Source organism: Lissotriton helveticus, chromosome 3_1 (genome assembly GCF_964261635.1).
Source record: "Lissotriton helveticus chromosome 3_1, aLisHel1.1, whole genome shotgun sequence".
Classification (NCBI taxonomy): Eukaryota; Metazoa; Chordata; class Amphibia; order Caudata; family Salamandridae; genus Lissotriton; species Lissotriton helveticus.
This window is the reverse complement of record NC_136061.1, coordinates 1,800,501,599-1,800,523,216: the sequence shown is the minus strand read 5'-3', so window position 1 is coordinate 1,800,523,216 and position 21,618 is coordinate 1,800,501,599.

Sequence of the window (21,618 nt, the reverse complement as noted above, 5' to 3'; positions counted from 1 at the left end):
TCAGGATCCACTTGGAGGACCAATTATCCAAAAAGAAGCTGCCACTGCCATGGATGAGGTGGAAAGAGCTATGGAACATGCTCAAGATGATGAAGTTAACTTAGAAGATTTGGTGAAACAACTAAACCTTGAGCAGAAACAGATATATGACGAAGTCACAGAACAGATTGAACATGGATTCAGTCATGAGAAAAAAGAGTGCTCATGTACATCATTTAAGGCTGTCCAACTGTACGTGAGTGGAGAAGCGGGAACTGGAAAAAGTTTTCTGATTAAAGCAATTGCAACTTATCTGCAGAAAAGGACTGAATCATAGCTGTCTTGTGTTGTTACCGCTCCAACTGGGCTGGCAGCACATAACATTAAAGGGATTACTTTACATCGTTTACTGATGCTGCCAGTGGAGCATGATAACAAATTGGAGTATCACAAGCTATCTGGAGATGCGTGTTCCGAAGTTTCGAGAGTCCTGAACAAAATGAAACTTCTTATCATTGATGAAGTAAGCATGGTGTCAAATATAATGCTTGCTTTTGTGCATTTGAGAATGCAAGAAATTCTTAGAACAGACTATGATGACTTATTTGGAGGAAAACATATTATTGTTTTTGGAGATCTACTGCAGTTGACTCCAGTGAAAGGACAACCTGTGTTCAAAATGCTCACGCATGAAGATACCAGGAAGTGCTTAGGGAGCATTGGAAACGTTAATATATGGTTAAACTTCAAATATGCAGAACTGCTTCAAAATATGCGGCCGGCAAAGGATGAAGATTATAAAAATATTTTACAAGATGTAAGAATCGGAAAACTAAGTGAGCAAGGGAAAGAAGCTTTACATGGACGATTAATTTCAAATTTGTACCCAAATGAAAACATTCTTCCAGAGAATATTTTTAAGAAATTTAACGAGAAGAAATCTGGCATATGTTTGATGCCAACTCTGAAAGAATGTTCCATGTTCAATAACAAAATGTTACAGTTAGAAAATGAAGAGATAGTGAAACTGGAAGCTACAGATAAAATAGAGCATATGGGAGCAACAATTCTTTTGTCTGAAAATTTGAAATCAAAATTGGATTCATTAGAGAAGACTATATCTAAAACTGCTGGTTTTGAAAAGACTCTCAATGTGTGTTTAAATTGTCGTATCATTTTGAGAAGGAATTTAAATGTTGAAAGAGGTCTGGTAAATGGAGCAAGGGGTCATGTTGTTGGTTTTGTGAATTACAAAAATAGAGATGGAATTGAAATTTTGAAAATTTAATTTGATGGCATTGATGAAATAGAACAAATTTGTCGTTGTTCAGCTAGATTTTTGCTCGTGAAAGACTTATATGTTCGCCGAAAACAGTTTCCTATTTGTTTGGCATTTGCGGTGACAATTCATAAGGCTCAAGGTTTAAGTGTAGATAGCGCTTTGGTGAACATTGGAAGTTCTGTGTTTAAAGAGGGTATGGCATATGTGGCATTATCACGAGTCAGAACTTTATCAGGATTTTACTTGATTGAGTGTGATGAAACAAAGATTTGTGCAGATCTACATTGTGTTAAAGAATACAATAGGTTAAGAAGAGAGTATGCTCCACATTTGCCTCAATATCCTCTGATTGAAAAACGTGTGGTAGGCCGAAAAAGAAGAAATGAGAGTAATTGCAGTGAGGTATCAGAAAAAAGGCATAAAGTAGATAAAAGTGTAATTGTAAAGAGAAAGAAAAAGGATTCTGTTGAAGATGTTGCTGGATTTCAGTTTGAAAACAGTTCTGGTGTCAACTGCTATGCTAATGTAGTAGTTAATGTTGTTTTTTTTCTTCAAAATTTACAAAAACAGATTGTCGAAAATCGAGAACAAACATTGTGCTGTTTATTGAATTCTGTGTTAGAGAAATGTAGTAGTGATAGAGGAAAAATAGAAAGTGTTTCAGAAATTAGGAATCTTGTAGACATATGTTCAGGTCAAAATCAATTTTCACAGAATATTCAGCAGGATTGTCAGGAATTTTTAATGTATATGTTTGATGTATTGCAAGATGAAGGAGTAGATATAAAAAATCTTTTTAGCCTTTCTGATCAATAGCAGTTCGGGCTGGACTATTCCCATGAGGCACAGGGTCAGACTGATTTGCATATAGCCATGTCTGAACTGGGGTGGCAGAGTGGGCTAAAGAACGGTGATGGATTAAACCCAGATCTTTTGACTGGGTGTGAGTGTTTGATTGGTTCAGATGCTCCGTCATTTACCACCCCCTTTTGTCCACTGGATTCAAGCAAGCCGGGCTGAAGACGACTGGAATGCCAGAAACCGGTCCTCGGAAGCTTGTTTCCGGTCCAGGGAAGACATGGCTTGGCAGTTCGGGCTGGACTGTTCCCATGAGGCACTGGGTCAGACTGATTTGCATATAGCCATGTCTGAACTGGGGTGGCAGAGTGGGCTAAAGAACGGTGATGGATTAAACCCAGATCTTTTGACTGGGTGTGAGTGTTTGATTGGTTCAGATGCTCCGTCCATTACCACCCCCTTTTGTACCGTTTCTTATCAATAGCAACATGACTGTGATAACTGTGCTTCATCAAGTACTACTAGAATAGACTTGAAAGATTTATATATTTGACTTTACAAGACTGCAAATCAGTGCCTTTTAATAATCTAGTTAAAGCAGCGGATCACAATATGGTGTGTACCCAATGTAACTCTGCAATGCTGTCCACATTATTTCTTCAAAATTATGGTCACTATGTCATTTTAATGTTCCAACGATGTAGACCTGATGGAACTAAATTGTCAAATTTTATAAAAAAAATTGTGGCTTCTCAGTAATCGATATCAGGAAGAACCTTTGCAACTGTAGCTATTATTTTTCATGACGGTCCTTCTACTACATCAGGGCATTACACATGCTATTTAAAAACTTCTAAATGTTGGACCCAATGTAACGACACTCATTTGACTTTCAAACAACGTTTGCCTTATGGCTTTATAAATTCATACCTAGTGTTTTTACAGCCAAAATTTAGGTAAAGGTATTTGGCCTATGAAGACGGGAGGAGTACTGATATATACTCATACATCTGACACTATTTGGCCAAATGGAAAGGTGCAGGAATGAGTAAAGAGTCATGACTGAAAAAAAGGAGTATATGAAAATATTGAAAATATTTCAGATGTTCTTGGAGTTTTTCTTCTAGAAAGTCGATGAAATGGATTTTTTACTGAACAGCAACGTACTTTGCAACGAGAAAAGGACCTCCATGATATACTATTTGGCCTCAAGGAAAAGTAAGTCAATCAAACATAGTGTACATTTGTCATTTGTTAGTATCTAAGGTTTTTTATAAAACACAATCTTTTAGATTGTTACACTGTTATGATTTTTAACCTCTTCATTTGTATCTTTTAATTTAAAATACATATTTTACTAATTATAACTTATTTTTTCTGCTCTCTTTCACAGATATAAAGTGTACTAAAAAAATGTAATGAAAGTTACATTTATTATATGGTAAGTGTGACTAAAAAAATGTAGTTTGTCATCACCCTTTGCTTTAAGCTCACTAATATTTTCTCAACCAACCTCACTCCTGTTTCTTTACTCTGCTTCCCTCACTTATTCTTATTCTCCATGTTTACTCCAATTTCCCTATTTCCCCTCTCATATTCAACTTCTTTCAGTCCCTATTCTTTACTTCACTTACCCTCTGTTCTCTTCCTTTGCTTCTTCACTCATTCTGGTTTTCTTAATTATTTACCTTACTCCTACACACACACCTCATTCCCGTCCCAACACATACACACACCTCTGACATACCCCACACACACACATCACACACACACCTCATACACAGAAAAAAAAAACACACACACTTCACATACACACACACATTCCATTCAGGTACTGTTACCTTTATTTTCTCTGTCCTTTGTGTTTGTCACTCCCCATCTCTTATCCTAATTCAATTTTTCACTGTCTTTCACCCCTCTTTACTTATACTAACTGGTCTTTTCTTACCCTCCCTCACCGTTATTCATTTATCCCAGTTACGCCACTACCGTTCATTCTCAATTTTTTTCTGTCCTATCGTTTTCTTTCAACACCCACTCACATTCTCCCACTATCTCTAGTTTAGTGTTCGTCCTCTCTCTTCCCTTCTTTCGCTCCTTTAGTGATTTTACTTTTCTCATTTTCACCCTATTACACATTGTCTGTTTTTAACTATGTAGTAAACAATCCCTCTGTGTTTCTCCCTCTAGCTCTCTTTCTCTTAACATTACTCTCTTTGTGTTCTTCCCTCATGCTAACTCCTTCATTAATTTTTTTTTTCTTTTTTTTTTGGTGCGCTCCCCGGTGCGCGCCCCGGTGCACGTACCGGTACGCATACCCTGCAGAAAAAAGATTGACACAGATTCTTTAAAAATATAGGTTTATTTTTATAAAGTAAAGGTAGTTCTAAAAAGAACTGTTTTTTTCTTCTTTTTGTTGTTTTATATTTTTTTTATGTTTTTTGAACATTTTGTACTTTTTTTGGCTTTTCTGAACACTTTTATATTTTTTTTGTATTTTTTATGGGGAGAAACAAAAAACAGAGAATTGTAATTGGCTCAACTGGAGCATGAAAAAAAATCAGGAAAAATTAGTTTTTTTTTGGACACTTATGGTTATCACCAGAAACCATAATAAGTTCAATGCTTTGCTCACCATAAGCAAGTAACTTGTTACAATATTTGCATAAAATTTTGTAATCATTAAACTTTGGTTGGATAGTAGCCAATGTGTCTCTTACCCACGAACCTGATGGAGTGGGTTGTTTTGATGTTGAGCCTCGAGCCGATGTTGGGGGTAGTTTACTGCAGAGGTCCCTTAACTCTGCATTAGAGTAGTTGTTTGGATGCCAACGCATCATGTGGCGAATCATCGTATGATTCCCGAAGGAATACTTTTTGTTAGGGTTCCCCCTGGATAGCTGATCACCACAAATTAAGCAAGTCACCTTTGCTGCGTTGACTTTTTTAAAACCCCTTGGGAGTTTGTAGAACTGCCATACAAAGTGCTTTTGGGTTTGTAGGGCTGTTTATCTTCTGGCAGGAACTCCCTTGTCTGTGCCTCCTCTTCCTCATCCTCCTCCTCTCCCTGTTCACCACCAATATAATCTTCTGGTGGTCTTTTAGATGGTGGTGGTGGTGGTGGTGGGCCAGATGTCCAGCTGCTGATACTACTGTAGCCATTTTCTGAGATAGAACTCGAAACAGGTCTTCCTCAGTCAAAGGACAAAGTCACAGTAAGGAAAAAAGGAGGGGGCTTTCATCATTTGTTCTGGACCAATGAAAAGTGTTATTTTCAAGTCACATGATCCAAGCTTTCATCATTTGGAAACCAAAACTGATCTGCACCAATGAAAAGTGTTATTTTCAGATTACATGACCCGATGCGCTTACGCTACGCGCCCCAGGGCGCGTCACGTAAGCGCGTCATGACGTTGCGCGATCGTATGCGATCGCGTGATTCCGGGTGCGCTTACGCAGTGCGTCATATGACGCATCACGCGACTACGCGAAACGTCATGATATTGTTTTCGTTCGCGGGAATAGCGCTCTCGGGACGCTCCCCGGTACGCGCCCCGGGGCGCGCCGTAACATTGCGCTTACCCGTGCGTTCACCGGTACGTGCCCCGGGAGTGCTCCGGGGCGCGTACCAGGGCAAACAATAAAAAAAAATAATAATATTTACACTATTTAAAATTTGTTATAAAAATTATTCTTTTCTTACCTATAGATATTTGCTATTAAAAAACCTATGAAATTCACTGAAAAAAACATAGGTTTCACCCCAGTTATAGTTAGGAATTAGCATTTAAAAAACCTATTAAATTCACTGAAAAAACCATAGGTTTTACACCAGTTATAGTTAGCTGGAAATTTTACTCGCATAAAACCATTGAAATTCCCACGTTATAGTTAGTTGGACTCACTATAACTTGCGCGTGCAATGCACTGCTGATGACGTCACATATTACATCACTCATGACATGGTCAGTGACATCACTCATGACATCACTGATGACACCATCCTTGTAACAGAGTGACAGACCTCCTTTCACTGTAATGTAACCCTTGAAACACATATTCAAAAATAGAAACTAAAATTTTCAAAAAAATGGTGATACCCATACCAGTTACAACAACCAATTCAATAATTCCACCATCTATATATACATCCACTCATTCACCAACAGTTCTATATAGTCACTCATACATATACTCACTCATCATATGTAGTGATACACCTATACATCCTGTTACACACTGACAGGCATCCAAAAGTTACTCACACGCATACTCACACATGCAAATAAACTATTGAACATCCATTCATTTGCATATACAGCTATACATACACTACCACTTTACTTCTAAGGAAACTTACACATACTTACTCTCTTAAACAATCACTTATAGAAACACATACTAATTTAAACAGGAACTCTTAGAATCCCTCACTCTCACATATACTCACTTATATACATCAATATTCACATATACTAGATTAAAACATATGTAGTTACTGATAAAGACACTAGTGAGACAGTCATTCACTCACTAACACACACATATACACACTCATCCGCCCATACAGTCCTGCACATATGCTGTCTTCAAAACACATACAAAGAGAGAGTCAGTCATTCATGCATCTATGTGCTAAGTAATACCCCCACCAAACCATACAAACACTCATACTAATACTAAGAAAAACATCTAATAACCCATATACATACACATGTAGCTACTCACCAACCCATGCAGCCACTTATACACAAAGTGAAACAATAATACATATATTTAAAATTTTAAACATTACTCACTAATATTTATTTTTCAGAAAGACACACATTCACTGGATGGTGTCATCAGTGATTTCATGAGTGATGTCACTGACCATGTCATGAGTGATGTAATATGTAACGTCATCAGCAGTGCATTGCACGCGCAAGTTATAGTGAGTCCAACTAACTATAACGTGGGAATTTCAATGGTTTTATGCGAGTAAAATTTCCAGCTAACTATAACTGGTGTAAAACCTATGGTTTTTTCAGTGAATATATATATATATATATATATATATATATATATATATATATATATATATATATATATATATATATATATATATATATATATATATATAAACCAGCACTTACTTACATTCCTGGATGCATTGTGGGATTTGTATGCTTCTTCAGTTACGTGATTCAAGACACCTTTAAAATGCAGGCACGTAAGCACTTTGCGTTTTTGCTTCAGTGATCAAAGCAGATGCTGAAAAATATTGGATTTCAGGAAGCATGGGTGCTGCATATTCCTGGAATAAAGCTATTGTCCCTAGAAATGGGCCGCTGTCTGTTTGCTCATTTGATGAAGAAGTAACAGTCTTCTCCGTTCCCGTCTGGATGAGGCCGCCCTGAAGTTGTTCTTGAGATATATACATATATACATTAAGCATGGGCTGAAAATTCGTTCCGCTCGCGGAATTTGCAGATTTTCCGCGATTTTGCGATCTGATCTCTCAGATGCTTCACGTTGTTAATACCCAGCACCATGGCGCATTTTTTTTTCTGCCGCTGCGTCACACAAGGTCTCGGTAGAGGGCGGCAGTGGTGAACCAGAGGGTGGCAGTGATGAACCAGAGGGTGACAGTGATGAACCAGAGGGTGGCAGGGGTGAACCAGAGGGTGACAGTGCTGAACCAGAGGGTGGCAGTGCTGAACCAGAGGGTGGCAGGGGTGAACCAGAGGGTGGCAGGGGTGAACCAGAGGGTGGCAGTGATGAACCAGATGGTGGCATGGGTGAACCAGAGGGTGGCAGTGGTGAACCAGAGAGTGGCAGTGGTGAACCAGAGGGTGGCAGTGCTGAACCAGAGGGTGACAGTGGTTAACCAGAGGGTGGCAGTGGTGAACCAGAGGTGCTGTGATGAACCAGAGGGTGGCAGTCATGAACCAGAGGGTGACAGTGGTGAACCAGAGGTTGACAGTGCTGAACCAGAGGGTGGCAGGAGTGAACCAGAGGGTGCTGTGATGAACCAGAGGGTGGCAGTGGTGAACCAGAGGGTGGCAGTGGTGAACCAGAGGGTGGTAGGGGTGAACCGGAGGGTGGCAGTGGTGAACCAGAGGGTGGCAGTGCTGAACCAGAGGGTGACAGTGGTTAACCAGAGGGTGGCAGTGGTGAACCAGAGGTGCTGTGATGAACCAGAGGGTGGCAGTCATGAACCAGAGGGTGACAGTGGTGAACCAGAGGGTGACGGTGCTGAACCAGAGGGTGGCATGGGTGAACCAGAGAGTGGCAGTGCTGAACCAGAGGGTGGCAGGGGTGAACCAGAGGGTGGCAGGGGTGAACCAGAGGGTGGCAGGGGTGAACCAGAGGGTGGCAGTTGTGAACCAGAGGGTGGCAGTGATGAACCAGAGAGTGGCAGTGGTGAATCAGAGGGTTCTGTGCCCATACACGACCGCATGGGTAAGTTCGCCATGCAAGTGCCCCGCGAACATGCAAAAAGCCCCGCTAACACGCAAAAAACCCCGCGAACACGCAAAGAACCTCGCGAACATGCAAAAAAAGAAAAATTCGCACGAATTCACGGATTTTGCGGATTGCGAATTCGATTTCGTGCAAATTCGCGGAACGGGAATTCGCAAATTTCGGCCATACTTAATATATATATATATATATATATATATATATATATATATATATATATATTCACTGAAAAATACACAGGTTTCTGGGACGTTATAGTCAGTTGGACATTTCACTCGTACAAAGCAGAGAAATTCGGCCGTTATAGTTAGTTGTGATAACAATAACTCGCACCCCTGCAATGCACTGCTGATGATGTCACATATTACATCACTCATGACATGGTCAGTGACATCACTGATGACATCACTGATGACATCTCAAATGGCATCACTGATGATATCATCGATGACATCATCCAGTGACTGTGTGTTTCTGTAAAGTATATCAGTGATGTCATTTGAGATATCATCAGTGATGTCATCAGTGATGTCACTGACCATGACATGAATCATGTAATATGTGACATCATCAGCAGTGGATTGCGGGCGCGCGAGTTATAGTGAGTCCAACTAACTATATCGTGGGATTTTCAATGGTTTTGTATGAGTGAAATGTTCAGATAACTATAACTGGTGTGAAACCTATGTTTTTTTCAGTGAACTTCAAAGGTTTTTTTAAATGCTAATTCCTAACTATAACGAGTGTTAAACCTATGGTTTTTTCAGTGAATTTCAAAGGTTTTTTAAAATCTAATTCCTAACTATAACGAGTTTGTAACCTATGGTTTTTAAAGTGAATTATTAAGTTATTTTAATAGCTATTTTTTATTGCTATTAATTATTATAATTGTTATATAATTATTTAAATTATTTATATTTTCCAAACATTAATTATTCAATGTATTTTTCCAGTTTTTTTGTTTTTATTATTTTTTAACCCCGGAGTGCTGAGGGTACGCGCATCCGTAAACGCACCCGTAAACGGAGCGGAAAAAAATATAAGTATGTATTTAAAGTAAATAATAATGCAAGACATTCAGTGGCATACTCATAAAAGTAGTATTTTTGATTTTAAATAACCGTATTTTAACTTTAAACGCATTTCCGAAAATCTAGCAAAACATCATATAGACGCGCCGCGTAAGCGCCCCCGGAAGCGCCTACGTACGTGCCACGTAAGTGCCCCCGGAAGCGCTCCAGAGCGCGTAGCGTAAGCGCGTCAAGTCATGTGACCTTAAAATAACACTTGTCATTGGTTCATAACAGTTTTTTTCTACAAACATTGAAAGTCCCCACCCATATCCCTCACTACCTCTTTGCAATTGCTAAGAGAACACCTCTTGCCTGCTTCTGCATCTAATTTTGGAGAGATGGCTGATTTTCACAACACTTCTTCTGATTCTGAAGAGGAATTCCTGCCTGAGGATCCTCCTACCAGGAAAGTGAAAAAACACTTCATTTAGAAGTTTTTTACCTTCCCCGAAGGACAAAAAGGGTGAATGCAGCAAAGGTGTGCTGCAAAATTTGTGGCACCATCTTATCACGTGGCAATTCCTAATAAAAAATATAGTTTTGGAAATGCCACTTTAATTAGGCATGTGCAGAGAAGACACCCGAACAACTTTTCCAGGGAGAGTGTCAGAGACCTGGCACGCAATGCACCGAGAGATGGGGCCAGCACCTCGACTGGTGGAGCAACAGCTTCGGGAATACAAGGTGGAAGAATGATCCCGAACGTGCAGCCGGTCTTTGCACGCATCAAAATTCTATGCATGGACTGCGATGAACTACTCTGTTATGGGGAGCAGAGCATTGAACTGATTGCTCGGAGGAGAGAGGAACACAGCTGCCCTCCCCAGCCCTAATTTTTCCCCTTTTTTTTGCTCCTGTTGAGCAGTTTTGGAATCCCTAATTTTGTTTTCCCCCTGGAAAAAATACAAAAAAAATATAAAATCGTTATAAAAAAGTATATAAAAAGGAAGAATAAAAAAGATCTTTTCAGAACTAACTCCAATTCTCCAAAAAGAGCTATACTCCATAAATATTTTGCAATTCTTTTTTGCAGAGAATGTGTACTGAATAAATGAATGAATGAAATGAGTGAATGAAGGGGAGAAAGTGACAGAGGGAACAAGTGACAGAAGAGGAGTGAGAGAAGGTGAGTTGTAAACAAGAGTGAGTCTAAGTGGAGTGAACGAACGAGAGTGACTGGGAGTGATGGAAAGAAATGAGTCAAGGTGAAAAAAGGGGATTGATATTGAGGGAAAGAGGGTGAGGGAGGATAAAGTAGTGGGAGTGAGAGTAAGGCAAGGGGACTGAGGGAGAAAGAAGGTGGAGTGAGTGAGAGTGAGTTGAGCTCTCCGCTGCTTCTTCCCGCCGACCCCGCTGATCGCTGCTGAATTTCCCGCCGCTGCCTCCCTGTGGCCCCGCCCCCCCGTGATCCCATTTGCCGCCCGCTCCCGCCACCCAGCTGCTCCTCCTCCCGGCTCCTTACTTATGACGCCCCCTGAGCAACCGCGCAGCAGACGCGCGCAGCGGGAGCACCGATGGAGCGCCGAAGGTGCGCCAAAGGTAAGCCCGTCTGCGCCCGTCCGCGCCTGGACCGCGCCCAGTGCCAGGACCCCTGGCCCCCAATGACGCCGTCCCACATGACGGACCTATGACGCCGCAACTTTCAATGCACTCAATGCCGGCCAGAACCACGCCTGCTGCCGAGCCACCCCGAGACGCACCCACGGACCCTTCACCTGCCTCACCTGCAAATTCACCTGCCTCCGGACCTGAACCACACCCTCCAAGCCAAGCACCAGCAGCAACCACCTCAAGTGCATCCTGATCAACACCCGCTCCGTCCACAGACACGCCGTGGAACTCTGGAACCTTGACGCTACATCACCGGACGTCGCCTTCCTCACGGAAACCTGGATGAACGCCTCCTCTGCACCCGACATCGCCATCGCCATCCCGGACGGGTACAAGATCATCAGACGGGACCGCGTCAACCAGACCGGAGGAGGCATCGCCATCGTCCACAGAAAAACCATCCGCATCACGACCGACTCCAACGACACCTTCGCCGCAGCCAAACATCTCCACTTCCAGATTCACACCGACCCCAAGACCACCCTCAGAGGCACCCTCGTCTACAGACCCCCGGGACCACGCACACAATTCAGCAAAGACATCACAGACTTCATCAGCCCGCACGCCCTCCACTCCGCTGACTACATCCTCCTCGGAGACCTCAACTTTCACCTGGAGAACAACAAGGACCGCAACACCGTCGCCCTACTGTACAACCTCGCCAACCTCGGACTCAAGCAACTGGTCAACACTCCCACCCACGACGCCGGCCACACGCTTGATCCCGTCTTCTCATCCAGCAAGCACATCACCTTCAGCCACTCCACTGGACTCCACTGGACCGACCACAGCTGTGTCCACTTCAGCTTCAGAAGAACCACGACCACACACCCACTTCAGATTCCCCACAGAAGCTGGAGTAAGATCACCTGCGAGCAGCTCACCACCTCTCTCAGCCAGAACCCACCCGCCAGCACAACGGACCCCAACGAAGCAGCCCGGGACTTCACACAGTGGCTGACCACCTGCGCTGCCGGCCTCGCACCACTGAAGAACCCTCCCAGCAGACCCAGAAGCAAGAAGGCATCCTGGTTCACCGCTGAACTCAAGGACTCCAAGAAGACCTGCCGCACCCTCGAGAAAGCCTGGCTCCTCGACCGGACCACCGACAACATGACCGCCCTCAAACACGCTACCCGCAAGCACCACCAGCTTATCTGCACCACCAAAAAGAAATCCCTGAAGGAACGACTGGACAACAACACCCACGACAGCAAGGAACTCTTCAGCATCGTCAAGGAGTTCTCCAACCCCAGCACCGGAAACAACGACATCACTCTGTCACAAGACCTCTGCGACTCCCTAGCCTCGTTCTACCACCGCAAGATAGCCAACATCCACAACAGCTTTGGCGCACCATCCACGCACCCAACCACAGAACCAACGCACCCCAGCGCCACCCTCCGCACCTGGACCAAGGTGACCACCGAAGACACAGCCCGCACGATGAACACCATCCACTCCGGATCACCGACCGACCCCTGCCCACACCACGTCTTCAACAAGGCCGACTCCACCATCGCACCCCATCTCCGGAACATCATCAACACCTCCTTCAACACCACCACCTTTCCGGAGAGCTGGAAGCATGCCGAGCTCAGCGCCCTCCTGAAGACACCAACAGCGGACCCCACCGACCTCAAAAACTTCCGCCCTATCTCGCTCCTCCCTTTTCCTGCTAAAGTCATCGAGAAGATCGTCAACAGACAGCTGGCCGCCTTCCTCGAGACGAACGGATCCCTCGACCCCTCGCAGTCCGGCTTCAGAGCCAACCACAGCACCGAGACCGCCCTCATCGCAGCCACCGACGACATCCGGACCCTGCTCGACAAGGGGGAAACGGTGGCCCTCATCCTCCTGGACCTCTCCGCTGCTTTCGACACTGTCTGCCACCGCACCCTAGGCCAGGGCCTCAGCAATATCGGCATCCAAGAGAAGGCACTGGAGTGGATCATCTCGTTCCTCGCCGGAAGAACACAAAGAGTCCGCCTCCCCCCGTTTCGCTCCGAGGCCACCGAAGTCATCTGCGGCGTCCCGCAAGGATCTTCACTCAGCCCCACCCTGTTCAACGTCTACATGAGACCTCTTGCAGCCATCGCATGCCAGCACAACCTCAACATCATCTCCTACGCCGACGACACCCAGCTGATCCTCTCCCTCACCAGAGACCCCGACACCGCCAGAACCTGCCTACACGAAGGGATGAAAGACGTCGCCGAGTGGATGAAGGACAGCCGCCTCAAACTGAACTCGGACAAGACGGAAGTCCTCATCCTGGGATCTTTGCCCTCCGCCTGGGATGACTCCTGGTGGCCCACAGCCATGGGCACCGCACCCAAGCCAACCGACCACGCAAGCAACCTGGGCTTCATCCTGGACTCCTCCCTCTCGATGACCAGACAAGTCAACGCCGTCTCCTCAACGTGCTTCAACACCCTGCGTATGCTTCGCAAGATCTTCCGCTGGATCCCGACCGAGACCAGGAAGACAGTCACCCAGGCACTCGTCACCAGCCGTCTGGACTACGGAAACGCCCTCTACGCCGGGACCACAGCCAAGCTACAGAAAAGACTCCAGCGCATCCAAAACGCCTCCGCCCGACTCATCCTGGATGTCCCCCGACGCAGCCACATCTCCAGCCACCTGAGGGACCTGCACTGGCTCCCCGTCGACAAGAGGATCATGTTCCGGCTCCTCACCCACGCACACAAGTCTCTCCACGACCTGGGCCCCAAGTAACTCAACGACCGCATGACCTTCTACACGCCCACCCGCCAGCTACGGTCCACCAGCCTCGCCCTCGCAGCCGTACCAGGCATCTGAAGAGCCACCGCCGGAGGAAGATCCTTCTCTTACCTGGCTGCCAAGACATGGAACTCCCTCCCCATCCACCTTCGGCTGACCCAGGACCATCTCGCCTTCAGGAGACAACTCAAGACCTGGCTGTTCGAGCAGTAGCATACCCCTTCCCCAAGCGCCTTGAGACCCTCCCGGGTGAGTAGTGCGCTATACAAATGGTATGATTAATTGATTGATTGATTGAGTGAGGGTTTGAAGATGAGTGAGGGTGATTGTAAGGAAGTGAGCGTGAGGGGACAGAGGGAGTGAGGGTAAGACAGACGGAGTGAGAGGAGAGCAGTGAAGAAGTGAGAGGACAGAGGGAGTGTGAGAAGGAGTGAGTGAAGTGGAGTAAGGTGAGTAAGGGAAGGGGAATGAATGAATGAGCGAAGGAAGGGAAGAGAGTGGAAGGGAAAAGAAGAAGGGGGACTGAAAGAAAGTGAGTGTGGGAGGGGAGTGAGGGGAAGGGGAGTAAAAATGGGGAATGAGGATAAGTGAGGGAAGCGGAGTAAGAGAACGGGGCTGAGGGAGGGTGAGAAAAGACAATGAGGTTGAGGAAAGAGTGGTAGATAAAGGCAAGTGAACGTGAGACAAGGGGAATGAGGGAGTGAGAAACAGAGGGAATGAAGAAAAGAGTGAGAGAAGGGGACTGAGTGAGGGAGCAAAGAAAGGTAAGTGAGGGAGTGTGGGTGAGTTAAAGGAAGTGAACGTGACGGAGGAGGAGTAAGAGAGAGAGGGGATGGAGAGAGTGAGGCTAAGAGAGAGGGAGTGAGGAAAGGGGCGTGAAGAAGTGAGAGGACAGAGGGAGTGAGAGAACGAGTGAGTGAAGTGGAGTAAGGTGAGTGGGGGAAGGGGAATGAGTGAGGGAGAGAAGGAAGGGAAAAGAGTGGAAGGGAAGTAAAGCAGGGGGACTGAAAAAAGTTGAGTGTGGGAGGGGAGTGAGGGAAAGGGGAGTAAACATGGGGAATGAGAATAAATGAGGGAAGTGGAGTAAGGGAACGGGGGTGAGGGAGGGTGAGAGAAGAGTAGTGAGGTTAAGGAAAAGAGGGATGAGAAACTAAATTTTGTTTGTCAAACTTACCTTATAAGAAATGTACACTTAATGACATATTTTTACTAAATGTAATATCTGTGGAAGAGGGAAAACAATAAGTTATAATTTTTATAATATATATTTCAAAATACAAGAGACAAGGCAGGAGATTAAAAGTCAAAAAAGGGTACTAAGAGATAAAGTAGGAGTGAAGGACACAGAAAGGGAAACAAAGGAATGGTGAAGGACAGAGAGAGGCAAAAAGAAATAGAGGGTGAGCAAATTACTAAGAGGATAATGAGGTGGATAGATTCAGTGACAGAGAGGAAGAGAGGGAGAGAGAAATGAACTGAAGGTGAGTAAGATACTAAAGGAATGTGAGTTAGCAAAACTAAATGAGGAAGGTGGAGTAAGGAAAGGGGAAGAGTGAGAGGGAAGGGGGAGTGAGTGAGGGTGCATTCACGACAATGAGGGATGGAAGGTGAGTGAGAGTGAGTGAAGGGGCCTGAGAGAGTGAGGGGACAATGGGAGTGAGGGTAACAGAGAGGGAGTGAGGGAAGAGGAGTGAAGAAGTGAGAGGACAGAGGGAGTGAGAGAAGGAGTGAGTAAAGTGGAGTAAGGTGACTGACAGAAGGGGAATTACTGAGGGAGCAAAGGAAGGAAAGAAGGGGAAGGGGAATGAAGCAGAGGAACTGGGAAAAGGTGACTGTAGGAGGACAGTGAGGGTAAGGGGAGTTAAGGATGGGGAATGAGGATAAGTGAGGGAAGTGGAGTAAGGGAATGGGGGTGAGGGAGGGTGAGAGAAGAGCAGTGAGGTTGAGGAAAAAGGAGTGATAGAGGGTGGATAAAGGCGAGTGAGCGTAAGACAAGGGGAGTGAGGGAGTGAGGACATAGAGGTAGTAAAGGAAGGAGTGAGAGAAGGAGACTAAGTAAGGGAGCATAGAAAGATAAATAAGGGAGTGTTCGTCAGTTAAAGGGAGTGAGTGTGAGGGAAGAGGGAGTGACAAAGTGAGGGGATGGAGGAAGTGAGAATAAGAGTGAGAGAGTGAGGGAAGGGGAGTGAGGAAGTGAGAGGACAGAGGGAGTGAGAGAAATAGTGAATGAAGTTGAGTAAGGTGACTGAGGGAAGGGGAATTACTGAGGGAGCAAAAGATGGAAAGAAGGGGAAGGGGAGTGAAGTAGAGTGACTGAGAGCTGGTAAGTGGTGGAGGGGAGAGAGGGGAAGGGGAGTGAAGGAATGGGGAATGAGAGGTAGTGAGGGAAGTGGAGTAAGGGAACGGGGGTGAAGGAGAGTGAGAGAAGGGCAGTGAGGGTGAGTAAAGAGGGGTGATAGAGGGTGGATAAAGGCAAGTGAGCATGAGACAAGGGGAGTGACGGAGTGAGGAGACAGAGGGAGTGAAGGAAAGAGTGAGAGAAGGGGACTGAGTGAGGGAGCCTAGAAAGGTAAGTTAGGGAGTGTAGGTGAGTTATAGGGAGTAAGCGTGACAGAAGAGGAGTGAGAGAGTGAGGGGACGGAGGTAGTGAATCTAAGAGAGAGGGAGTGAGGGAAGGAGAATGAGGATGTGACAGGACAGAGGGAGTGAGAGAAAGAGTGAGTGAAGTGGAGCAAGGTGAGTGAGGGAAGGGGAATGAGTGAGTGAGCGAAGGAAGTGAATAGGGGGGAAGAAGACTAAAGCATAGGTACTGAGAGAAGGTGAATGGGGGATGAAAGTAAAAGGAAGGGGAGAGAAGGATGGGGAATGAGAGGTAGTGAAGGAACCGGAGTAAGGGAACGGGGGTGAGAGAACAGCAGAGAGCGTGAGTAAAGAGGGGTGAAAAAGGGTGGATAAAAGTGAGTGAGGGTAAGACAAGGGTAGTGAGGGGATAGAGCGAGTGAAGAAAAGAGTGACAAAAAGGGACTGATTGAGGGAGCAAAGAAAGATAAGTAAGGGAGTGTGGCTGAGTTATAGGGAGTGAGCGTGACGGAAGAGGAGTGAGAGAGTGAGAGGATGGAAAGAGTGAGGCTAAGAAAGAGAAAGTGAGAGAAGGTGATTGAGGATGTGAGAGGACAGTGGGAGTGAGAGAAGTTGTCAGTGAAGTGGAGTAAGGTGAGTGAGGGAATGGGAATGAGTGAGGGAGCAAAGGAAGGGAAGAGAGGGGAAGGGAAGTGAAGCAGGGGGACTAAAAGAAGGTGAGTGTGGGAGGTGAGTGAGGGGAAGGGGAGTGAACATGGGGAATGAGGATAAGTAAGGAAAGTTGAGTAAGGGAACGGGGTTAGGATGGGTGAGAGAAGAGTACTGAGGTTAAGGAAAAGAGTGACGAGAAAGTAAATTTTGTTTGTCAAACTTACCTTATAAGTAATGTAAACGTAATGACATATGTTTAATACATTTAATATCTGTGGAAAAGGAAAAAAAAATACTTATCATTTTTATTATTTATATTTAAAAATGCAAGAGACAAGGCAGGAGATCAAAAGTCATAAAAAAGATACTAAGAGATAAAGTAGGAGTGAAGGACACAGAAAGAGAAACAAAGGAATACTGAAGAACAGAGAGAGGGGAAAAAATAGAGGGAGAGCAAATTACTAAGAGGATAACGAGGCGGATAGATTCAGTGACAGAGAGCAAGACAGGGAGAGAGAAATGAACTGAAGGTGACTAATATACTACAGGAATGTGAGTTATCAGAACTAATGGAGGAAAGGGAAGTAAGGAGAGGGGAGTAAGTGACAGGGAAGGGGGAGTGAGTGAGGGTGCATTCACGACAATGAAGGATGGAAGGTGAGTGAGAGTGAGTGAAGGGGCATGAGAGAGTGAGGGGATAGAGGAAGTGAGGGTAACAAAGAGGGAGTGAGGGAAAAGGAGTGAGGAAGTGAGAGGGCAGAGAGAAAGAGAGAAGGAGTGAGTAAAGTGGAGTAAGGTGAGTGAGAGAAGGGGAATTACTGAGGGAGCAAAGGGAGGAAAGAAGGGGAAGGGGCGTGAAGCAGAGGAACTGGGAAAAGGTGACTGTAGGCGGACAGTGAGGGTAAGGGGAGTTAAGGATAGGGAATGAGGATAAGTGAGGGAAGTGGAATAAGGGAAGGGAGGTGAGGGAGGGTGAGAGAAGGGCAGTGAGGTTGAGGAAAGAGGAGTGATATAGGGTTAAAAAAGAGATTGAGCGTGAGACAAGGGGAGTATAATATATATTTCACAATACAAAATACAAAATAACTTGTACAACATGTTATATGGTTTATTTTTGCTGTTCTCAGAATATATTGAATTTCACTTAAAACAGTGACTTCAATACTACTCATCATATGACAGCAGGCAAAAAAAAACACAATCATAAAGATTGTGTTTAAAAAACCCATACAACGTTTCAATAAATATTGTAAAATTTATAAAAAACATATCTTAACTCACTTTTGATCCACGTACTTTTCCACGAGGCCAAATAGTATATGGAAAGTCCTTTTCTTTGGAAATTACTCAATAGTATTGTTAAAATTCAATTTACCCGAGTTTCTGAAAGAAAAGCTCCAACATATTTTACATCATGAAACAATAGTTATATTTCCACCTCTGGCTTACTCATGATTAACATTTCCTATAATACTCATATCACTCACTATGTGATACACTTACACTACCTCTATGACAACTACACATTTTTTATTATCTTGATCACTCTCACTCACAAAGTAATTTTGAACAGCAAACTAAGTTTTATTAACTGGTCCAATCTTCATAGTCCAATTACCTTTCCTAAAATTTCGGTTGTAAGAACACTAGGTAAGAATTTGGTAAGTCAAAAGGCAAACGTTGTTTGAAAGTCAATTGAGTATCATTACAATTAGTCCAGCATGTTTGACATTTTAAATAAGCTGTGTAATGTCCTGATGTTGTCGAAGGACCATCATGGAAAATAATTGCTGCAGTTGCAAAGGTTCTTCCTGAAATTGATAATTGAGAAGCCACAACATTGTTAATTAAAGTTGTCAATTTAGTTCCATGAAGTCTACATCGTTGGAACATTAAAATTACATACTGTCCATATCTTTGTATAAATAATGTTGATAGCATTGCAGATTTACATTGAGTATGAATGAATGAATGAAGTGGGATTTATGCATGCGCAACTTAGCCCGGTGGGCGTCAAGGCGCCTAACTCAATATCTAGCAGAAAACACCAGGTGACAGGAGCTTACTGATAAGCCTTAATGAAACACCAAGTTTTAAGAGCTTTCCTAAATAGATCCTATGAGGGCTGTGATTTGATCTCCAGGGGAAGTGTGTTCCATAATTGGGGTGCCAAGATGGAGAAGGCCTTACTCCCCCATCTAACCTTCCTAGAGCGCGGGACTACCAGTTGGTTTAGCTCTAGAGAGCGTAGACATCTGCTCTACAGATGTTTTGATTTGCTTCTCTAACTAGATTATTAAAAGACACTGATTTGCAGTCTGGTAAAGTCAAATGTATAAATCTTTCAGTGTCTATTGTAGTAGTACTTGAAAAGGAACAATTGTCGCAGTTATGCTGCCATTTATAAGAAAGTCCAATAAAGATTTTCTACATCTACACCATCATCTTGCAATACAACAAGCAAATACATTAGAAATTCCTGACAATCTTGCTGAGTATTCTGTGAAAATTGATTTATACCAGAACATATGTCTAAAACATTTCGAATTTCAGAAACACTTTCTACTTTTTGTTCTATCTCTGCTGCATTTCTCAAACACAGAATTCAACAAACAACAAAATCTTTGATCCCGATTTTCAACAATCTGTTCTTGTACAGTTGGGAGAAAAAAAAACATTAACCACTACATTAGCATAGCAGTTGACACCAGAACTGTTTTCAAACTGAAATCCAACAACATCTTTAACTGAATCCTTTTCCTTTCTGCTTACAATTGCTTGTTCATCTACTTTTTTTCTTTTTGCTACAACTTCACTACAATTTTTCTCATTTCTTCTTTTTCGGCCTACTACACGCTTTTCAAAGAGAGGATATTGAGGTAAATTTGGAGCATACTCTCTTCTTAACCTATTATATTCTTTTACACAATTTAGATCTGCACTAATCTTTGTCTCATCAAAATCAATCAAGTGCAATCCAGATAAAGTTCTGACTCAAGATAAAGCAACATATGCCATACCCTCCTTGAACACAGAACTTCCAATATTCACCAAAGCACTATCTACACTTAAACCTTGAGATTTATGAATAGTCACCGCATATGCCAAAGAAACAGGAAACTGTTTTCGGCGGACATATAAATCATTCATAAGCAAAAATCGAGCAGAACAATGACTGATTTGTTGTACTTCTTCAATACCATCAAATTTAATTTTTAAAAATTCAATTCCATCTCTATTTCGGTAATTCACAAAATCAACAACATGACCCATTGCTCCATTTACTAAACCTCTTTCCACATGTAAATTCCGTCATAAAATTATACGACAATTTAAAGAAGCATACAGAGTCTTTTCCAAACCAACAGTTTTAGATATTGTCTTCTCTAAAGAATCCAATTTTGATTTCAACTTTTCTGACAAAATAATAGTTGCTCCTTCATGCTCTATTTTATCAATAGTTTCCAGTTTCACAATCTCTTGATTTTCTAACTTTAACATTTTGTTGTTGAAGATTGAACATTCTTGCAGAGTTGGCATCAAGCATATGACAGATTTGTTTTCAGGAATTTTCTTAAAAATATTTTCTGGGAGAATGTTTTCGTTTGGAAACAAATTTGAAATTAATAGTGCATGTAAAGCTTCTTTGTCATGCTCACTTACTTTTCCAATTCTTACATCTTGTAGAATATTTTTATAATCTTCATCCTTTGCCTGTCGCATATTTTGAAGCAGTTCTGCATATTTGAAATTTAACCATATGTTAACATTTCCAATGCTTCCTAAGCACTTCCTGGTATCTTCATGCGTAAGCAATTTAAACACTGGTTGTCCTTTCACTGGCGTTAGCTGCAGTAGATCTCCAAAAACAATTATGTGTTTGCCTCCAAATAACACATCATACTCTGTTTTAAGAATTTCTTGCATTCTTAAATGCACAAAAGCAAGCATTACATTTGATACCATGCTTACCTCATCAATGATAAGAAGTTTCATTTTCTTTAGGATTCTCGAAACTTCACAACAAACTTCTCCACATAGCTTGTGGTATTGTAATTTATTATCATGCTCTACTGGCAGCATCAATAAACGATGTAAAGTAATCCCTTTACTGTTATGTGCTGCCAACCCAGTTTGGAGCGATAACAACACAAGACAGTGATGACTCTGTTCTTTTCTGCAGATAAGTTGCAATTGCTTTAATCAGAAAACTTTTTCCAGTTCCTGCTTCTCCACTCACGTACAGTCGGACAGGTATAAATGATGTACATGAGCATTCTTTTTTCTCATGACATAAACCATGCTCAATCTGTTCTGTGACTTCGTCATATATTTGTCTCTGCTCAACGTTTAGTTCTTTTTCCAAATCTTCTAAGTTAACTACATCCCCCTGAGCTTATTCCATGGCTCTTTCCACTTCATCCATGGCAGTGG